Source organism: Phyllobates terribilis, unplaced genomic scaffold (genome assembly GCF_046119375.1).
Source record: "Phyllobates terribilis strain yellow unplaced genomic scaffold, ASM4611937v1 Scaffold_10__3_contigs__length_209671492, whole genome shotgun sequence".
Classification (NCBI taxonomy): Eukaryota; Metazoa; Chordata; class Amphibia; order Anura; family Dendrobatidae; genus Phyllobates; species Phyllobates terribilis.
In genome coordinates, this window is record NW_027362770.1 from 136,197,138 (window position 1) to 136,220,198 (window position 23,061).

Consider the following 23,061-nt stretch of genomic DNA (forward strand, 5'->3'; position numbering starts at 1 on the left):
TCTTTACAGGTTTCCACTCCAGGGAAGATCCAGCTGGCATCCGGACCGGAGGACATCCCGTGGCGTCGACCAAGGAGGACCCCACCGGCCAGAGGAAGACCCAGCGACCGATACAACGAGGACGGACAACCCTTCTGCCGCCGCTGCAATCAACCCGGACATATGGCAAGGTACTGTCCTTTAAACTGGCACAACCTGGGGTAGAGGGCCAACCCCCAGGAAAAAGATCACCAGGCCCATCGAGCTGGCGCGACAAATATGTGGGAGGACGTCCAGTCTTGCCTGTGGTACTGGATGGCATTCCTATGAGTGCCCTACTGGACACCGGGTCACAGGTCACCACCATCCCGTACGTGCTCTTCAAGCAGTACTGGAATGACTCGGATATAACCCGCTACCCTGACGACGACTTGAGTATCATTGCCAGCAATGGTCAACCCGTGCCGCAGATCGGATTTAAAGAGATGACCATTAAAATCGGTAGAGTCGAACTGGCAGCACAGGGACTGATCATTGTGGACATTGACAAGCGCGAGAGTCACCCAAAGATAACTCTAGGAACTAATGTGATTAAAAATTGTCTTGCAGAGGTGATTTTCATTTTACAGCAGGTTGCCAAGAACGCCAGCTCCGGCCAGCAGCGAGTGCTCCAGAAAGAGATCCGGGCACTGATGCGACGGCAACAAGTGGAACTCTCCGGCGGTGAGATTGGTAGCGTAAGAATGTGTGACCCTTTCCCTATTGCCATACCCCCGAAAAGTGAAATGATGATTTGGTGCCGGGCAGCTATTGGTCTGAGAGGTAGAGATTACCAGGCCATGGTAGAGCCAGTCTACTCAGACAGTAGGCCCACCATTTTGACAGCCCGGGGGGTAGTTGATGTACGCCATGGGAGGGTACCCGTTCGCATAATAAATATTGGGAAAAGGGAAGTATACCTGCCCCGGTATGCTACGCTAGCCAAATTATATACTATCAACCAAAATTCTATACAGTCTGTGGAACCCTTGCCTCCATCTCATCCGGAGGAAGGTAACGGCTCTGAGAAAATAATGGAGGATTAGTGTCAGCAACTACATTTGGGTACTGACTCCACTCCCTCCCACCAGAAACAGGGAGTCTACCGGGTGGTTCAAGAGTACGAGAGAGTGTTTAGTAAACACCCGTTAGACTTCGGGCGAGTCAAGGGGGTAGAACACCACATCCCCACGGGAGACCATCCTCCCATAAAAGAGAGGTATCGGCCCGTACCCCCTGCACACTACCAACATGCCAAGGGGATGCTTAGAGACATGAAGGAGGCTGGGGTAATCAGGGATAGCTGTAGCCCCTGGGCAGCTCCACTAGTCTTGGTCAAAAAGAAAGACAACACCATGAGAATGTGTGTAGATTATCGGAAAATTAACCGTATCACACACAAAGATGCGTACCCCTTACCAAGAATAGAGGAGTCTTTGGCTGCTTTAAAATCTGCTAACTTCTTCTCCACCTTGGATCTCACTAGCGGGTACTGGCAGGTTCCTGTAGCAGAGGCGGATCGGGAGAAGACCACATTCACCACCCCGATGGGACTTAGCGAGTTTACCTGCATGCCGTTTGGACTCTGCAACGCACCAGGAACCTTCCAGCGATTGATGGAGTGCTGTCTGGGACACCGGAACTTTGAGACGGTCCTGTTATACCTGGATGATGTCATCGTCTACTCCAAGACCTACGAGGACCACCTGAAGCACCTGGCGGAAGTGTTTGAAGCTCTGGCAAGTTACGGCCTAAAGGTGAAACCTTCCAAGTGTCACCTCCTGAAGCCAAAGGTGCAGTACCTGGGACACGTGGTGAGTGCTGACGGAGTGGCTCCCGACCCTGATAAGATCACCGCAATTAAGGAATGGCCAAGCCCCTCCAGCGTAAAGGAAGTGAGGCAGTTCCTCGGGTTGGTAGGCTACTACCGAAGGTTCATTCCCGGTTTCACCAAAAAGGCAGCTCCTATGCAGGACCTCCTGATAGGCCAGTCCAGGAAGGCCAAGAACCAGAAGCCGCCCTTCAGATGGGAGAAGTTGGAAGAAGAGTCCTTCCGCCAGCTGAATTTGGCCCTCACGGGGGATGAAATCCTGGTGTACCCTGATTATAGCCAGCCCTTTATCCTCTACACCGACGCCAGTAACATCGGGCTAGGAGCCGTACTATCCCAGATCCAGCAGGGGAAAGAACGGGTAATTGCTTACGCCAGCCGAAAACTGCGACCCACCGAAAGAAACCCTGAGAATTACAGCTCATTTAAGCTAGAGTTCCTGGCAGTGGTGCGGGCAGTCACCGAACGCTTTAAGCACTACCTCGCTTCTTCCCGGTTCACCGTGTACACGGATAACAACCCGTTGACACACCTGGACACTGCAAGACTCGGTGCCCTAGAGCAGAGATGGATGGCCCGCTTGTCCAACTATGAGTTTACAATCAAATACCGGGCAGGACGCTCCAATACCAACGCAGACGCCCTGTCCAGGATGCCAAACCTACCGGACGTAGGGGAAGATTCAGAGGAACTGGAAGAAGTTGAGCTCCCCGCGTTCCACCGTCATGGGACTATCCAGTATTCCCACCGTGTAAGAAGTAAGCAAACCGCTACGTTCAACCCCTTACCTCATTACAACTGGGTGGAGACGCAAGACAGTGACCCTGCCGTCCGTCTGGTAAAGGAGATGCTGACTCGGCCAGATGCATGCCTTGACCCAGACGCTCCGGAGGAAGCCAAGCAACTGTGGGCTGAGAAGAGTCGACTGTTCCTTTACAAGGGAAAGTTGTGCCGCAGAATGGTTAACTCCCGGACGCATGAACTAATTTGGCAAGTAGTGGTGCCAAGAAGAGACGCAGCTATGGTGATGGAGGCATACCACGATGGAGCTGGGCATTTCGGATGGAAGAAGCTGGAGTTCCTGCTGCGCGGGCGGTTCCATTGGGTAGGCATGAGAGGAACCATCGAGAGGTGGTGCAGAGACTGTAGCCCATGCAACTTAAGAAGGAGGGACCGTGCCAGCCAGAAGACTCCCCTGCGGTCCATCATCACCAGACAGCCGTTGGAACTGGTAGCCTTGGATCATGTAAAACTGACCCCAAGCAGAAGTGGCTACGTCTACGCGTTAACCATCGTGGATCACTACTCCCGGTTCTTGGTTGTCGTCCCCGTCAAGGACTTAATGGCTCACACAGCAGCTAGAGCCTTCCAGCAGCACTTCTGCCGTCCGCATGGATACCCGGAGCAGGTGCTGACGGACCAGGGGCCTGCCTTAGAAGCGGAGGTCTTCCAGGAGTTCTGCACCCTGTATGGATGCCGGAAGATAAGAACAACACCCTATCACCCGCAAACTAATGGACTTTGTGAGAAAATGAACCAGGTGGTGATAGATCTCCTGAAAACATTGCCCCTGGAGGAACGCAGTCTGTGGCCTGAGAAGCTGCCCGACCTGGTGGACCTATACAACCACATCCCTGTAGGTTCCACCAACTGTACCCCGGCTTACCTAATGAGGGCAAGACCTGGTAAGCTTCCTGTTGATCTGGAGATGGGAGTCCTGACACCCGAGGACACTTCACCAGAAGCCAACTGGGACACAGAGAGGCAGCAGCAATACCGAAAAGTACAGGAGAGCGTGGAGCGTAGTCTCTGTCAAGCTAGGGAAAGACAAGAGAAAACTTACAACCAGCATGCTCCCGCTGTTCCCCTGGTGCCCGGAGAGCAGGTCTTGAAGAGGAAAAGACGGCTCCACAAGTTGGACGACCAATGGGAGAAGGACCCGTACACCGTACTGCCCTCAAGCCACGACAACCCAAAGATCTGTACAATCAGTAAAGACGGAGGGGAAACCACAGCCATTGTATCCCGGGATCACCTAAAGAAGTGTCCCGAACAGCTACGGAACCCTGAAGAGGAACAAGAGGACCCTCGACCCGTAGAGGAAAGGGAAGATATGGTTAGTACTGTGCTCGGAGACTTCCCTCGGTCTTGGACTCAAGTCAATGGTGCTGCTGTGGTACCCGTCCTCACGTTCCTCCAACCAGCATCCCAAGTGCCTACGGAGACACAGGTAGAACTGGAAGAACAGCCGGTCCAGGAGGCAGAAGGCCCCACACAAGCAGACCAGGAAAATCAACCCTCTGCTTATAGTGAGCCTGCCATACCCCTAGTGAGCCAAAGAGTCCGTAGACGGCTGCCCAGTTTACCCTTGACAGCTCCTATACCCTGTAGCTCAGGACCAATCAACCAGCTCCGTAGGTCCACTAGGGTCACTAGAGGCCAGCTGCCCATACGGTGGAGGATCTAAATGTTCAAGCTATTTTATTAATGTATACCTGTTTATTGTTGCTTGTGTATAATTATGTGTTTCTAGTTATTTATAGGAGTCTTTGGTGGTTTTACCGGGAATCCTTTGTGCATATAGTTGGAGCGTAACCCAGGACGGACTGAAAGACTGTTAAGGACTCGGGGCAGGACAGACCCCTACCTGGTTACGTCTCCCTGTGTTGGTGAAATGGACACCCTTGTTTTCCTCAAAAGTTACACCCGGTTGCGGACACGCCGTGACCACCTTATGTGTTGTCTCTATTAGAATGTTATTGTTTGCACCTTGTTATGTTTACAAAAGTATGTTTAGTCCCGGAGTACTAACTTTCACTAGGGGGGAATGTGGCACCCCAGGGGTCTGGTCTCCACAGTAATAGCAATGTTATGTCTGAGAGCAGGTGGGAGGTCTCTTGGTCAGGAATCCTATTCATGCCACACCTCCTGCCCGGTCCTGGGAGGGGAAGGACTTCCCCTATATAAAACTGGGGCTGAGGCAGGGTTAGAGAGAAGAAGAGGAGCAGCTTAGGAAAGAAAGATCAGGAGCTCAGTGGGAGCAATGCTAAAAGGAATCAGGGGCTGGCAGCTGAAGAGCTCGCCCTGATTGAAGAGTTACCACCGGACCCGGAGTCCGAGGCTGTGGGGATTAACCCTGACCCAGCAGCAGAAACCGACCGGCAGGGGATTTCAGGTCCTCTGGCCAAGAAACCTGAAGGCACGGTCACACGCGTGGGACCAGCACCGCCGTCGTGGAGCGGAAGCCACTAGAAGGCCCTGAGTCACCGGCCATACGGGTGAGCACCACACGGTACACTCAGGGACGTGGGCTACCTTTACCCGCCTCTAGCAAGGAAGCCAGAAGAGTACAATTAGTTGGGGAGGCCTACAACTCCGCCTGGCCAAGGGGGATCCCATCTGCTCAAGGACTGACCAGGCCCCGACCGCTAGCCAGTACTCCGGGAGGGTCTATCTTTGTCACCAGTAAAGACCCTGAACTACACCGCATCGTCTCTGAGTGGTTCCTACTACCCCCATCATCCACGTCGGCTGCCCTGAGGCCATACCCCTCCCGTTGGGGGTTTCACCATCCACGCTGCACCATCCTTCCACCGGCCTCAGCGGTCTGCCCTGCAGTGGCAGCTCCATAGCTGCATTCAACGGGTGGCGTAGTCATCCTACATCTACTGCTAATATACCGCCACTTAGTCTGACTCCCTGGGCACGGACCGGGTCATCGCCACGAGACTACTACCCCTATCCGATCCGGCTCCGGGTAGGCTCCCGCGTGCGCAACGCTGCACGACTCAGGCCCAGGGGCGCGTCACTAGCAACAGCCTAGGATCGGTGCTCTTAGGAGCACCGATCCTAGGCTGCAGATCACTGTTTCCGGCAATCACATTGCCGGAAACAGTGAGAAATGCTGTGATTGGCTGTTCAGATTTGAACAGCCAATCACAGCGATCGCTGGTGCGGGGGGCGGCGACAGACCCCGGGATGATGACGCCATCTACCCAGAGGTGAGATGGCACCGTAACTTTAATGCTGTCACCGCGACTTAAGTCGCGGTGCCGCATTAAAGATATGACGTACTAATACGGGTCTGGCTCTCAAGTCCCAGGGCACAGACGCGTATTAGTACGTCAAATGTTGTTAAGGGCTTAAGAACATGTTGCAGGTAGATCCCAAACTTTGGATGGTGCCCTCCTAATTTGCAAATTAGCCCTTCGTCTTATCCTATAGCCAGTCCCTCGTCTCATCCTATAGCCAGCCCCACATGTGTCATCCTACAGCCAGCCCCACATGTGTCATCCTATAGCCAGCCCCTCGTCTCATCCTATAGCCAGCCCCTGATGTGTCATCCTATAGCCAGCCACTCATGTGTCATCCTATAGCCAGCCCCACATGTGTCATCCTATAGCCAGCCCCTTGTCTCATCCTATAGCCAGCCCCTCATGTGTCATCCTATAGCCAGCCCCACATGTGTCATCCTATAGCCAGCCCCTCGTCTCATCCTATAGCCAGCCCCACATGTGTCATCCTATAGCCAGCCCCTCGTCTCATCCTATAGCCAGCCCCTGATGCGTCATCATATAGCCAGCCACTCATGTGTCATCTTATAGCCAGCCCCACATGTGTCATCCTATAGCCAGCCCCTCGTCTCATCCTATAGCCAGCCCCTCATGTGTCATCCTATAGCCAGCCCCACATGTGTCATCCTACAGCCAGCCCCTCGTCTCATCCTATAGCCAGCTCCTCATGTGTCATCCTATAGCCAGCCCCTCATGTATCAGCCTATAGCCAACCCATCATGTGTCATCCTATACCCAGCCTCACATGTGTCATCCTATAGCCAGCCCCATGTGTCATCCTATAGCCAGCCCCTCAAGTGTCATCCTATAGCCAGCCCCACATGTGTCATCCTATAGCCAGCCAAATGTGTCATCCTATAGCCAGCCCCATGTGTCATCCTATAGCCAGCCCCATGTGTCATCCTATAGCCAGCCACTCATGTGTCATCCTATAGCCAGCCCCACATGTGTCATCCTATAGCCAGCCCCTCGTCTCATCCTATAGCCAGCCCCTCATGTGTCATCCTATAGCCAGCCCCACATGTGTCATCCTACAGCCAGCTCCTCATGTGTCATCCTATAGCCAGCCCCTCATGTATCATCCTATAGCCAACCCATCATGTGTCATCCTATACCCAGCCCCACATGTGTCATCCTATAGCCAGCCCCATGTGTCATCCTATAGCCAGCCCCTCAAGTGTCATCCTATAGCCAGCCCCACATGTGTCATCCTATAGCCAGCCCCATGTGTCATCCTATAGCCAGCCCCATGTGTCATCCTATAGCCAGCCCCTCATGTGTCATCCTATAGCCAGCCCCACATGTGTCATCCTATAGCCAGCCCCACATGTGTCATCCTATAGCCAGCCCCACATGTGTCATCCTATAGCCAGCCCCATGTGTCATCCTATAGCCAGCCCCATGTGTCATTCTATAGCCAGCCCCTCATGTGTCATCCTATAGCCAGCCCCACATGTGTCATCCTATAGCCAGCCCCTCATGTGTCATCCTATAGCCAGCCCCACATGTGTCATCCTATAGCCAGCCCCTCATGTGTCATCCTATAGCCAGCCCCACATGTGTCATCCTATAGCCAGCCCCTCATGTGTCATCCTATAGCCAGCCCCTCATGTGTCATCCTATAGCCAGCCCCACATGTGTCATCCTATAGCCAGGCGGCACGGTGGCTCAGTGGTTTGCACTGCAGCCTTGCAGCACTGGGGTCCTGGGTTCAAATCCCCCCAAGGACAACATCTGCAAGAAGTTTGTATGTTCTCCCCATGTTTGTATGAGTTTCCTCCCACTCTCCAAAGACATACTCTAAATTGTGAGCCCCAATGGAGACAGCAACAATAATGTATGTAAAGCACAGCAGAATATGTTAGCACTATATAAAAATAAAGATTGTTATTATTACAGCCAGCCCCTCATGTGTCATCCTACAGCCAGCCCCTCATCTCATCATATACTCAAGAGAAATTGCACAATACAGTTTGGGGTCCATTTTTATCTGTTACCCTTGTGAAAATAAAAAAAATTGGGTCTAAATAAATTTTTGGGTGAAAAAAAGTTAAATGTCAATTTTTTTCTTCCTCATTGCTTCAGTTTTTGTGAAGCACCTGAAGGGTTAATAAACGTCTTGAATGTGGTTTTGAGCACCTTGAGGGGTGCAGTTTTTAGAATGGTGTCACTTTGGGTCTTTTCTTTCATATAGACCCTCAAAGTCACTTCACATGTGATGTGGTTCCTAAAAAAATGGTTTTGTAAATTTGTTGGAAAAATGAGAAATCTTTTAACCCTTATAACTTCCTAACGAAAAAAAATAATGTTACCAAAATTGTGCTGCTGTAAAGCCGACATGTGGGAAATGTTATTATGTTGTGTGATATATCTCTCTGATTTAAGAGCATAAGAATTCAAAGGTTGAAAATTGCAAAACTTTCTAAATTTTCACCAAATTTTCATTTTTTTCACAATTAAACACAAGTCATATCGAAGAAATATTACCACAATCATGAAGAACAATATGTCACGAAGAAACAATCTCAGAATCAGGGGGATCCATTGAAGCGTTCCAGAGTAATTACTACAAAGAGTGACAGTGGTCAGATTTAAAAAAATGAGGCCTGGTCATTAACCTACAAAGCAGCTTGGTCCTTAAGGGGTTAAAGAATCGATATTGACTTTTAGGATTGCTACATCCAATAGGTGGCGCTAGAGTTCCTGTCCACTTCTCTAAAGAGGCAATTCACATATGTCAGGACCTCAACTAACCGATCATTCTTCACTCACAGACAATGCAGGGGTTACTTCTTAGGTTCAGTATGTATTTTGTGTAGGTTCTTCTGGTTGCGGTAATGCTTCCTTCTATTTCCCACAAAGTTTTCCACCTACTGATAATAGATGTCCATGGGTCATCATGCACATGTAGTGAATGGAAATCCTGATGCAGGATTGGAAGATCTTGGAGTCAAAAGAGGAATGAACACCGAGCTAGTCTCTATATTCAGTCCAGGAGACGGGGATATGACATGTGTTTTGGTGGAGCTGTAAGGGTCGCACGGGCCAAGGAGTTCTGTCGCGATGCTGGCCACCAGTAAGATGGGTTTCTCTGAATGTGCGTGTGGTATCGCTCCCTTCAGATGTTTCCCACTCAGGCTGCATACCCACAGATGACACAGGAATAGTGATGAGCAAGCACTAAAATGCACGGGTGCTCGTTACTCGAGTAGAGCAAATCATAATGGTCAGGTGCTCGACCAGAGTATAATGGAAGTCAATGGGAAATGCGAGCATATTACCAACACATAATGACCGAATAATACTACATACAGGGAACAAATACGACACCATGAGCAGACCACATATTACCACCACATAGTGACCGAATAATACTACATACAGGGGACAAATATGACACACCATGAGCAGACCACATATTACCACCACATAGTGACCGAATAATACCACATACAGGGGACAAATACCTATACACCATGGCCAGATAACATATTACCACTACATAGTGACGGAATACTACTATACTGATCATTAATAAAAAACACAATACTAATATTACCATAAGTGCCATTATGCACAGGATGTCTGTACATAGTATACAGTGTAGAGTGTCAGTGTACAGGTAATACAGGGACTCACCAGTGACATTATACACAGGGGCTCTGCATATAGTGTATAGGTAATACAGGGATCGCCAATAACATTATATACAGGAGCTCTGCATATAGTGTATAGGTAATACAGGGATCACCAGTGACATTATACACAGGAGCTCTATATATAGTGCAAGTGTACAGGTAATACAGTCCCACAGCTCACCCTTGGAAAAACTTCACTTCTGCACCACGTCCTCACCAATCACACATTAACAGTTCCCATCGAACACTATATTCCATACCTAGCGATCAGCTTTTGTTTTGGCCAAAAGATTTTTTAAGCTGCCACCACAACAAGGTAGACTCTTTTGGCCAGGCTTTATTCTACTCTAACTTATTAAACATTTCTTAAAATATCCAATACTCTTTTTAGGTATATTTTTATTTATTTTTCTTTAAGGGAATGTGTCACATACTTTTTTTTAAATGACCAATACTACCACATACAGGGGACAAATACCACCACACCATGACCAGACCACACGTTATCACCACATAGTGACCGAATAACAACTGTGGTAAGACGACTCACTCGGCCGCTTTCAGAAGTAGACTCAGAACCGGGTTTTCTCTGCAGGCTTTATTGTATCACATAAAGCCCTGCAGCTCCAGCAAAATAAACAGGACCTTATTGGGAAAATGACAAAACAAAAGATAAACGATAACACAGTCCATTGGATTGTGAAGTTCTCCCACAAGGGTTGTAGCCCAGCCTTAAGCTCCTTCCTGAGCTATGGCGTTCCAGCCTATAGACCTTTCCTCTCCAAACACAACAGCAACAAAAAAAATACTGACTGAGCAGTTAAGCTTGCTCAGCCACACCTTGAGGGGAGGAAGGGTGAATGACTTCCCACCCTCTTTGCCATTCACATAAAACCACACCCTTTAGGTGAATTAACCCCCAACATATAACATCCTGGAGGAAATTTTGTAGGTTTCAGTTCACACAGGCTAGCAGTCGATATCATATAACACCATGTACAGGTAATATAGGGATCACTAGTGACATTATACACAGGAGCTCTATATATACTGCCAATGTAAAGGTAATACAGTGATCACTAGTGACATTATACACAGGAGCTCTGTATATAGTGTCAGTGTAGAGGTAATACAGTGATCACCAGTAACATTATACACAGGAGCTCTGCATATATTATCAGTGTACAGGTAATACAGTGATCACCAGTGACATTATACACAGGAGCTCTGTATATAGTGTCAGTTTACAGGTAATACAGTGATCACCAGTGACATTATACACAGGAGCTCTGTATATAGTATTAGTGTACAGGTAATACAGTGATCACCAGTGACATTATACATAGGAGCTCAGCACGTAGTATATAGTGTCAGTGTACAGGTAACATACTGACTCACCGGCAACCTCTAGTTGAAGTTCTCTTTTTTGCTTTATCCAGCACACACCACCATCACTTCTTCAAGCCAGGACTCATCTCTGCAGAAAATTACACAGTTATCTAGAGCAGCTTCCAGAGTATATTCCCCACATTTCCCCCAACATCTACACTACACCAGATGTATAAAAAAAGCGACAGTGTCGCCCTGCACAGTGACAGGACCACCCCCCCTCACTGAAAAGAGTATCCTCAAAAATAAAATACATCACAGCAGTAATAATATAATAATATCCATAATTAGCCCCTACAGTAATAATGTCTCACATCCTGGTCCCATATGTACTCCATTCTGGACCCCACATGTCTCTTTCCTGCCCCCTTGTGTTCTCCCATTATTGGCTCCATATGTTTCCATCTTGCCTGCATATGTTCTTCCATCTTGGCACCACGTGACTTCAACCTCCCCCCCACATAAATTCAATCTGCATCCACGTGTTTCCATTCTGCTCCCATGTGTTCTCCATTCTGCCCCATTGATGACAATTCTGCCCCCATGTGTTCTCCAATCTGCCCCCTTGTGTTCTCCATTCTGTGCCATTACTCCATTCCCCCCGATTTTTCCCAATTCTACCCCCAAGTTTTCTCCATTCTGCCCCCATGTGATCTGCATTCTGTACCCATTGATAACCATTCTGCCCCATTAGTAACCATTCTGCACCCATTGATGACAATTCTGCGCACATGTTTTCTCCATTCTGCCCCCATGTATTCTCCATTCTGCCCCCATGTATTCTGCCCGATTTGTATCCATTCTGCCCCATTCGACCCCTATGTGTTCTTTCGACCCCTATTTGTCACGTTTCTGCAACCATGTAGTATTCAATCTACGACCGGTACTGCAAACACCTAATTAGTAGGAGTGCTAAGTGTTGGAGCCCTACTAATTTATTATTGATATATATGGAAGAGGGTGAAAAGGGGTTAAATAATGGCACATAACACAGAGGTGTAGGTTAAATAAAAACATTTATTTATTAACATTTATTTATTATTAATCACATTTAAAAATGGATGATTTCTTCGTTCTGTTGACTTGAACGAGTGGAGCAGCAGTCTACGTAAGAAACCGGGTAAGAAACAGGGGTGGAATGTGCTCATCACCGGGACTTCTCCAAGGAGCGCTCCTATGATGCCTCCTAATCACGGATCTTCAGGAGACATAACTTCAATGTGGACGCTAAGTTGGGGATCGTAGTTGGATCTAGGCACGAATCCCGCCTGTGGGATGATGATATTTCTAAGCCAGATCTCCAACTCATCAGTCCTACGCATGGCCAGCAATATATGACGGGGTTTAATGCAGGCACTGGGCTGGGCTCTTAACCCAGCAAAGTAAAGGATCTGCAAAGCTACAAACTCCATCACAGCAGCCAGGTACACTGGGGCATCTGCATGGACGCGTCGGCAATTATTCCTTCTTAGGAAGCGGTGTATGCGGCCAACTGGAAAGCACAGGCCAGCTCTGGCTGACCGGCTTCTTCTTCTCCTCATCTCTCTGCCATTTTCTCTATCAGACATCTTCACAACGAGCAAACAGCTACTGCATAAAACAATAACCAATGGTAAGCAGAGCAGGCGACGGCAGCTATTTATGCCCAGTGCTGCTCTCTGATTGGTAGAAAATCCGGGTGGGGCTGCATTGTGATGGGTGGAACCTGAAGCCAGCATTATGATCTCACAATGGCCATGACTCATATGGCTCTACTGGGTTCTCCAGGGCAGAGCTGCTTTCTGATTGGTGGAAAATCCGGGTGGGGCTGCATTCTAATTGATGGAACCTCAAATTAGCCTTATGACCTCACAATGACCATGAGTCATACCTCATGGGTGGTTCTATTGGGTTCCTCTGGGAGGGGCCACTTTCTGATTGTTTGAGAATCTGTGTGAGGTTTTAATTTAACCTCACAATGCTCATTGTTATGTTCTGCTACCAGAGCTAAGGAAAGAGAGGAGATCTGTCCCTACGATAGAACTCAGCTGAATCCCTACGATGTAACAGGGGACCTGATCCTGCGATCAGACCTGCTAAAGTCCTAAGCTAGTCTGTACGGAGACCTATAGATGTGGGGATGGAATCAATACAAGTACTAAGGACTGGGAGGAAAATGGACACCTCCTAACAGAAATAGTAGCAGACAGACGAACAAACAAAATATATAGAACATAGAGGTCCGTAGACCAAGCAAACTAACAGAGTTGGATACAGAGCACAGGCTAGCTAGAAAGTAGTTATACAATGAAGTCCAGCAAAGCCAGAAGGGCGGAGCAGGATTAAATAGGCCAACAAGGTCATGTGACCAGCAAAGGAAAAAACCTAAGAGCAAGGTTCTAACAGTACCCCCCCTTCTAAGAGGATCCTCCGGATCCCCTAGGACCAGGCTTATCAGGAAATCTCCTGTGAAACGCTCTGATAAGTCTGGACGCGGAAACATCATCTGACCTCACCCAAGAGTTATCCTCGGGTCCGAAACCTTTCCAGGCCACAAGATACTGCAAACTACCTCTATACCGTCTAGAGTTAAGGATGCGAGAAATTTCATATTCCCCGTCCTCCACCACCGGAGGAACAGAGGCAGAGGCGTCACCATCCGACACAACAGCTTTTTTTAACAGAGAGACATGAAATACCGGATTAATTCTCCAGGAGGTAGGAACCTCCAACCTAACAGCAGATTGGTTGACAACCTGAAGCACCTTAAAGGGCCCTACAAACTTGGGACCCAATTTCTTAGAAGGAATCCTCAACCGCAGATTCCTAGAGGACAACCAAACCATGTCACCAACAGCGAACAAAACCTCCTGTCGTTTCCTATCAAAGTAGTCTTTAGATTTTCTGTTGGCCTCCTGAAGATTACCACGCACATCCGTCCAAACTCTCTCCAAATCACCGGAAAAATTCTCCTCCTCAGGCACGGCAGATCCCAACTTGGAGAACGACCCAAACGACGGATGTCTCCCAGAACAACAAAAAAAAGGCGAACAACCAGCAGAAGAAGATGTATGATTGTTCAGAGCAAATTCAGCAAGTGGCAGAAACTCAGACCACCCCTCTTGATTGTCTGCCACAAAACAACGCAAGAACTGCTCAACATCCTGGTTTTTCCTTTCTGTCTGGCCATTAGATTCAGGATGATATCCGGACGAGAACGATAAATGAACTCCCAACCTGTCACAAAAGGCACGCCAAAAACGAGCCACGAACTGAGGACCCCTATCAGAAACAATGTCAGTAGGAACGCCATGAAGTCTGACAATTTCCTTGACAAAGGCCTTAGCGAGAGTTTTAGCGCAGGGCAGTTTGACGAAGGGAACCAAGTGACACATCTTGCTAAAACGGTCCACGACCACCCAGATGACAGTAAAACCCTCAGAGGGGGGAAGGTCAGTTATAAAGTCCATAGCCAAATGTGTCCAAGGAGCACTGGGAACCTCCAAAGGACAAAGCAACCCCGCAGCAGGAGTATGTGAGGACTTAGATCTAGCACATATAGTACATTGACGCACCCACTTAATGACTTCCTTCTGCCATCCAGGCCACCAAAAACTGCGACCCACCAGTCTCTTGGTCTCAGAGATTCCGGGATGACCTGCCAACCGAGATTCGTGACACTCAACAAACAAATCTCTCCTAAAGGTCCCAGGCACAAACAACCTCCCATGAGGAGTGTTAGATGGGGCATTCTCCTGTGCTTTAAGAATCTCATCTTCCAAAACGGAGTCCAAAGCAGCTATCACAACACCTTCTTGTAAAATGTTCTCCTCTTTCTCAGCACCGACTATGGGAGAAAAACTGCGAGACAAGGCATCCGCCTTAACATTCTTAGTACCAGGGATGTAAGTAACGGAGAAATTAAACCGCGAGAAAAACAGTGCCCACCTAGCCTGACGGGCATTCAGGCGCTTGGCAGCATCAAGATATATCAGATTTTTATGATCCGTAAGAACCTGAACGGGAAATTCCGCACCTTCCAAGAAGTGGCGCCAGTGTTCAAATGCGAGTTTAATAGCCAATAATTCCCGATTACCAATATCGTAATTCAGTTCAGTCTCCGAAAAATTTTTTGAAAAAAAGGCACAGGGATGTAATCCATCCCCGTTATCCTGAGACAATACTGCGCCAACCCCCACAGAGGAAGCATCAACCTCAACCAAAAACGGCTTTGTCACATCAGGCTGCATAAGGATGGGAGCAGAGGTGAACCTCTCCTTGAGATACACAAAAGCTTCAATAGCCTCAGAAGACCACTGAACCGCATCAGCACCTTTCCTGGTGAGATCGGTCAGAGGTTTGACAATACTAGAAAAATTTTTTATGAATTTTCTGTAATAATTGGCGAAACCTAAAAACCTCTGTATCGATTTCAAACCAATAGGCCTAGGCCATTCCTGTACAGCTTGAACTTTAACCGGGTCCATCTCAAAACCTTCGCTGGAGATAATGTAACCCAAAAAACTAATTCTCTGTACAGCGAACTCACATTTCTCCAGCTTAACAAAAAGCGAATTGTCCATTAACAACTGTAATACCTCACGTACGCTCCGCCAATGAGACTCCAGATCCGGCGAATAAATCAAAATGTCATCCAAATACACAACCACATTTTTGCCGATCAAAGGTCTAAGGATGTCATTAATAAGATTCTGAAAAAATGCAGGAGCATTGGTAAGACCAAAAGGCATCACCAGATTCTCAAAATGACCCACAGGAGTGTTAAAAGCAGTCTTCCATTCGTCACCCTCCTTCATGCGCAACAGATTGTATGCCCCCTTAAGGTCAATTTTAGAGAACCACTTGGCCCCCATTAACTGGTTAAATAAATCAGGAATCAATGGCAGTGGGTAAGGATTGCGTACAGTAATTTTGTTAATCTCACGAAAATCCAGACAAGGACGTAAACCGCCGTCCTTTTTTTTTACAAAAAAAAATCCAACCGCCACAGGAGACTTAGAAGGCCTAATGTGACCGGCGGCCAAACTTGTCTGTATGTATTCCTCCAAAGCCTTCCTCTCAGGAATAGTAAGGTTAAATAAACGACTTTTAGGAAGAGTCGCTCCAGGGACAAATTCAATAGAACAATCATAGTCTCTATGGGGAGGCAAAACCTGCGATTCCTTCTCAGAAAAAACTCTCCAAAAATCCTGAATAGGAACAGGCAATTCTCCCCTATCCAAAGCTGCAATACGCCCGTTACAACACTTGTCATAACATTTATGGCTCCAGGATTTAATTTCACTGGTAGACCAATCCAGTACAGGATTGTGAAATTTTAACCAGGGCAATCCCAATATTACTGGAGAAGGCAAGTTATTCAACACTACCAAATCCAATTTCTCATGGTGAACACCATTAATAGTGAGAGGAAATTCACAGACCTTTAGAGTAATATTCTTCAAAGGGGAACCATCCACAGAAACCACAGCAATGGGGGATGATAAAGGTTCGGGTTTTAAATTGAGTCATTCCAAGAATCCCCCATCAATTACATTCAGAGTAGACCCACAATCGACAAACACCCGAAATTCCATTAATTTTTCCTGAGCAATCGTGGAGGCAGCTAAAAATACACCCTTGGAATTTAAACAGGCAATACGGGCATGACTGACCATTTTTTTTTCTTTCTTCATACGAAGCTCACAGCCTTTAATCAAATGACCAGATTTTCCGCAATAGAAACACAAGCCTTCAAAAAGTCTACGGTCTTTTTCTTGAGAGCGAGGTGCCTCCGATCCAATCTCCATCGGTTCACCACTGTTAGTACACACATTTTCATAACCAGAAACTGACATAGCATAGGATTTGCTCTCATTAACCCTTGCACGCAGTCTTCTATACACCCGTATAGCTAATTGCATAGCCTGTTGCAAATCTTCAGGTGTAGGATAAGCAATTAGCAGGTCTTTAACCCTTTCATTGAGCCCAGCAAGAAATAGACTTTTCAGAGCAGAATCGTTCCACCCTGTTTGAGTAGACCATCGACGGAAATGAGTACAATATTTTTCCACATTACCTGATCCCTGTCTCAAACATCTTAACTCAGTCTCAGCTGATGCGACACGGTCAGGATCATCATATAATAGCCCCAAAGCAGAAAAAAAACTATCCACTGATCTGAAGCATGTATCACTAGTTTGCAAAGAAAAGGCCCACTCCTGAGGCTCTTTGCGCAAAAGTGACATTATGAACCCTATGCGCTGGGATTCATCCCCAGAGGACTTGGGTCTCAAACGAAAATACAATAAGCAAGCATTTTTAAATGAAAAAAATTCTCAGTGTTCACCAAAAAATAAATCCGGCAAACATACCTTAGGCTCCAAGAAATGTGCTCCAGGACAGTTACTCACGTGCTGACGGAGCTCGGCCACCTCCAGAGAGAGTCCCTGCAGGCGATGAGCCAAATCCTGAACCGACACCATGATGGAACAGAAAAATCTTTCCTTAGAGAATTTGCAGGCTGGACTTACTGTTATGTTCTGCTACCAGAGCTAAGGAAAGAGAGGAGATCTGTCCCTACGATAGAACTCAGCTAAATCCCTACGATGTAACAGGGGACCTGATCCTGCGATCAGACCTGCTAAAGTCCTAAGCTAGTCTGTACGGAGACCTATAGATGTGGGGATGGAATCCCTACAAGTACTAAGGACTGGGAGGAAAATGGACACCTCCTAACAGAAATAGTAGCAGACAGACGAACAAACAAAATATATAGAACATAGAGGTCCGTAGACCAAGCAAACTAACAGAGTTGGATACAGAGCACAGGCTAGCTAGAAAGTAGTTATACAATGAAGTCCAGCAAAGCCAGAAGGGCGGAGCAGGATTAAATAGGCCAACAAGGTCATGTGACCAGCAAAGGAAAAAACCTAAGAGCAAGGTTCTAACACTCATGACTCGTACCTCATGGGGGGTTCTCTTCGGTTCTTCTGCACGGGTCTGCTTTCTGATTGATGGAACCTGAAGTCAGCATTATGACCACACAGTGGGCATGACTCGCACTTCATGGATAGTTCTATCTGCCGCTCTCTAGTGGAAATTCAAGTCGGCTTCATGACATCATAATGGGAAAGAACTTTGCCTCAATGAATATTCAATTTACTTAAACGGCATCTGCGAGTAGGGTCAACCCCCCTCCTAAGCCGCCTATATGGTCATGTAGGTCATAGAAAGTTTAATAAAATGATACTTTTATATCTGCGATTCGATGTCTTATTCCAGAGAAATCCATGTTTTTCTTAATAGGTAAATGAGCTGTTAAGATCTATGGGCCAGACATAAAGTACAGACCAAAAGTTTGGACACACCTCATTTAATGATTTTTCTGTTATTTCATGACTATGAAAATTGTACATTCACACTGAAGGCATCAAAACTATGAATTAACACATGTGGAATTATATACTTAACAAAAAAGTGTGAAACAACTGAAAATATGTCTTATACTAGATGGTGGCCCGATTCTAACGCATCGGGTATTCAAGAATATGTATGCGGCCGACCGGGCGCAATCAGCAGAGCGGTGTTTAAATTTGGCACCAAAATCGCTGATTGGTCGCGGCCGGCCACCGCGATCAATCAGCAGAGTGGGGTTCAAATTTGGTGCCAATAATGCTGATTGGTCGCGGTCGGCAGTGCGACCAATCAGCAGAGCGGTGTTTCAATTTGGCACCAAAATCTTTGATTGGTCTCGGCCGGCGACTGCGACCAATCAGCAGAGCGGGGTTTAAATTTGCCGCCCATATCGCTAATTGTTCGCGGCCGCAACCAATCAGCGTCGTATTAGTGAGGACAGGGGAGCGGCACTCCTAGTGCGGCTACTTCCGCTGCGAGCAGCTGGGACATGAGCGGCTGCTCGCAGCAGAAGCATCCCGACCGGCAGCGCCGCTTCTCGGTCCTCCGTTCACACTTGCCGTCGGGAGAACATGGCGTTGTTTAAATTTGGCGCCAATCTCGGTGATTGGTCGCGGCCGCCAGACGGGACCAATCAGCAGAGCGTTGTTTAAATTTGGCGCCAATCTCGGTGATTGGTCGCGGACGCCAGCCGCGACCAATCAGCAGAGTGTTGCTTAAATTTGGCGCCAAAATCGCTGATTGGTCGCGGCTGGCGTCCGCGACTAATCAGCAGAGCAGTGTTTAAATGTGGCGCCAAAATTGCTGATTGGTCACGGGCAGCGTCCGCGACCAATCAGCACAGCAATGTTTAAATGTGGCGCCAAGATCGTTGATTGGTCGCGGCCGCTATTTAAATGTGGCGGCCAAATCGGTGATTGGTCGCGGGCAGCGTCCGCGACCAATCAGCACAGCGGTGTTTAACTTTTGCGCCAAGATCACTGATTGGTCGCGGCCGGAGGCCACAACCAATTAGCGAATCGTATTGGTGAGAACCAGGGAGCGGAATAGTATTGGTGAGGACCGGGGAGCGCCGCTGCCTGTGCGGCTATTTCCGCTGCGAGAAGCCAGGAGATGAGCGACTGCTCGAAGCAGAAGTATCCCGACCCGCAGCGCTGCTCCCCGGTCATCCCTTGACACCCTAGCCGCATGGAGGTCAGCGCGACCAATCAGCACAGCAGTGTTTAAATATGGCGCCAAGATCGCTGATTGGTCGCGGGCAAAGTCCGCGACCAATCAGCACAGCAGTGTTTAAATGTGTCGGCAAGATAGCTGATTGGACGCGGGCAGCGTACGCGACCAATCAGCACAGCAGTGTTTAAATTTTTCGGCAAGATCGCTGATTGGTCGCGGGCATCGTCCACGACCAATCAGCACAGCAGTGATTAAATATGGCGCCCAAATTGCTGATTGGTGGCGAGCAGCGTCCGCGACCAATCAGCACAGCAGTGTTTAAATGTTGCGCCAAGATCGGTGATTGGTCGCGGCAGCTATTTAAATGTGGCGGCCAAATCGGTGATTGGTCGTGGGCAGCGTCCACGACCAATCAGCACAGCGGTGTTTAACTTTAGCACCAAGATCACTGATTGGTCGCGGCCGTAGAACGCAACCAATCATTGAATCGTATTGGTGAGGACCGGGGAGCGGAATCGTATTGGTGAGGACCGGGGAGCGCCGCTGCCTGTGCGGCTACTTCCGCTGCGAGAAGCCGGGAGATGAGCGGCCGCTTGCAGCAGAAGTATCCCGACAAATTCTAACAGTCTATTCAATAGGACTATCAGCTGTGCATCCACCAGACTTCTGCACAACACAACTGATGGTCCCAACCCCATTTATAAGGCAAGAAATCCCACTTATTAAACTTGACAGGGCACACCTGTGAAGTGAAAACCATTTCCGGTGACTACCTCTTGAAGCTTATCAAGAGAATGCCAAGAGTGTGCAAAGCAGTCATCAAAGCAAAAGGTGGCTACTTTGAAGAACCTAGAGTATAAGACATATTTTCAGTTGTTTCACACTTTTTTGTTAAGTATATAATTCCACATGTGTTAATTCATAGTTTCGATGCTTTCAGTGTGAATGTACAATTTTCAAAGTCATGAAAATACAGAAAAATCTTTAAATGAGAAGGTGTGTCCAAACTTTTGGTCTGTACTGTAGATCTCCCCGAGAATCTGCCTCCAGGGTTTACATGTCTACAGGGCAGGGACAAGGTATTTTGTTGTCCTAGGCAGATGAAGCTGACAAAGCTGAGGGCGTCCCCCTCCCCCCATTCCGATGAACCTTCAGCACCCAAGTAAAGGAATGGGTGAGAGACTAAGGTAAAAGGACCCCTAAAGTACAACCCCTTTTTTAACCAAAAATACCAGCAAAAGTAAAAAAAAGTGATGTACTTTAGGGGTGAGGCTCAACAGGGAGTGGGTCCGTTTGGTTTCAATTAAAGTGTCCATCATTTGGCAGATGCCCAAACGGAAACTAAACAGACCCCGTTATAAATAAAGGGATACGGATACATATGATTGTTTTAATGCCCTCCTCCTCCTCCCATCAAAATTTTTATCCTGTTAATATTTTGCAGTCATCATATTATATAGCACTGTGTACTTACAATTGCTCCTTTGACCCTTCTACCTAGATAATTCTTCTCTTTTCCAGTAGGTCTATGAAATCACGAGATTAAAAACTGACAAGCTGAATCCTTCTGGGTCAGGCCCATTTGTATCTCACAAACCTACAACTCCCAGTATGTCCTTCACAATGGTAAGGAGATGCTGGGAGTTGTTATCAGTCTTTATCAGACTGCGGACCATACAGGAACCACAGTACTGATGAGACGTAGTCAGTATCAACAAGTAACCATTTACATCCAGGTACCTTATGGGTGACCTCTTCTCTCATTGACTCTTTTCTTCCTTTATATCTCCATCTTGTTCAGACGCCATGATGTCTTTTCTCATCCACAACTCGTCTCTCCAGAATCCCTCTTCTCCGGTCATCGGCAGCACATCCTGACACTGTGCCCTTTAAAAATGTTATTAAAATGCCCTATGCATAAGTATATCTGTCCATATTAATAAAATATCTGTCCATATTAATGAGCCTCTTATAGTATATGGCCTCCACACTGTCCGCCTTAATGAGCTACACCCACCACACTGTCTGCCATTATCAGCTATAACTGCCACAGTGTCCGCCCTTATGAACCACGGCCTATATCATGGCTGCCCCCTCTCTAGTTTTCCCCCTCACTCTCTATATCTCCACACTGTCCCCCCCCCTGCAATTCTACTGTGGCACCCCAGGGAGTCTGGTTGCCACAGTGGTAGAAATACCATGTCTGAGAGCGAGCATGGGTTTTCCTGGTCAGGAGCACAATTGCATGCAATGCCTCCTGCCCCAGTCCAGGGAGGGGAGGAACCTGCCCTTTATAAACTGGATCTGGGGCGGGGTTAGCAGTTTGTTCCGGGGAAGAGACAGAGCAGCAAGAAGCAAGGGACTGGAGCTGAGCAGAGCTCGTCCGGGCCGAAGACGCAGAGAACCGGACCCCGGAGTCCGAGGCTGTGAGGACATTCACATACAGCAGCAGAAACCACCTGGCAGGGGATTTCAGGTTCTGGCCATAGAAAGCCCGGAGGCTCAATCACACGCAAGGGACCGGCACCGCCATCGAGGAGCGGAAGGTACCAAAGGCCCCAAATCACCAGCCATACGGGTGAATACCACATGGTACACACAGGGACGTGGGCTACTACACGACTACAGAAGGGTAGCCAGGAAGAGTGCAGTCAGACGGGAAGGCCTACAACTCCACCTGACCAGGGGGACTCTTGTTCGCTCACAGACTGACCAGGCCCCTAATGTTAGCCAGTAGTCCCGACAGGGCCTTCTTCATTACCAACAGTAAAGACCCTGAACTGCACTGCAAGAACTCTGAGTCATTTCTGCTGCGCCCAGGCACCACAACCCTCACCATCTATACATGCTGCCCTGAGGCTATACTCCTCCATTGGGGAGTTATACTACCCTCTGCTGCGCAGACAACATCTGGTTCTCAGTGACCGCAATCCACGGGTGGCGTAGTCGGACATTTAAACATTAAAAACCAAATAAACAGATCCGCCACTGGTTTGACCACTCTGAGCCACAGGACCGGGTCGCCGCCACGGAGACTACAATCCCTAGCATTACACAGAGACCCGGCTCCCGGTGTTCCCCCACACACGGCCCAGGGGGTGCGTCAACTTTGGCGTTGGATTTCGTGCCCGCAACCACCGGGTTCTGAGCGCCTGAAGAAAGACTGTGATACTCACCATGGTCAAGTTTCCCGCCATCCGCAGCCGTTTTCCCGCCATCCGTAGCCATTTTCCCACCATTGGGAGCCATTTTCGGAACGCCGCGCGGGAAGAAGAGGGGCGTGGACGGCAAAAGCGCGCGAGAGCTGAAGCCCCGCCTCACGTACTGACGCTGCGCAAGGTCCTGGAAGGAGCCCAGCGGACGCTGATGCAAGGTCCTCCACCCCGACGATCGCCTGCAGAGCCGCGGCCTACGGAGAAGAAGCAACGGAAGGTAGGCCACGGTTAACTAGGGGGGAGGAAGACACCAGGAATGGAGGGAGCTCCCACCGCCAGCGCGGCTGCTCCCGCAGTGATGCCGTTCACGATGCCGTATATCCCCGGAG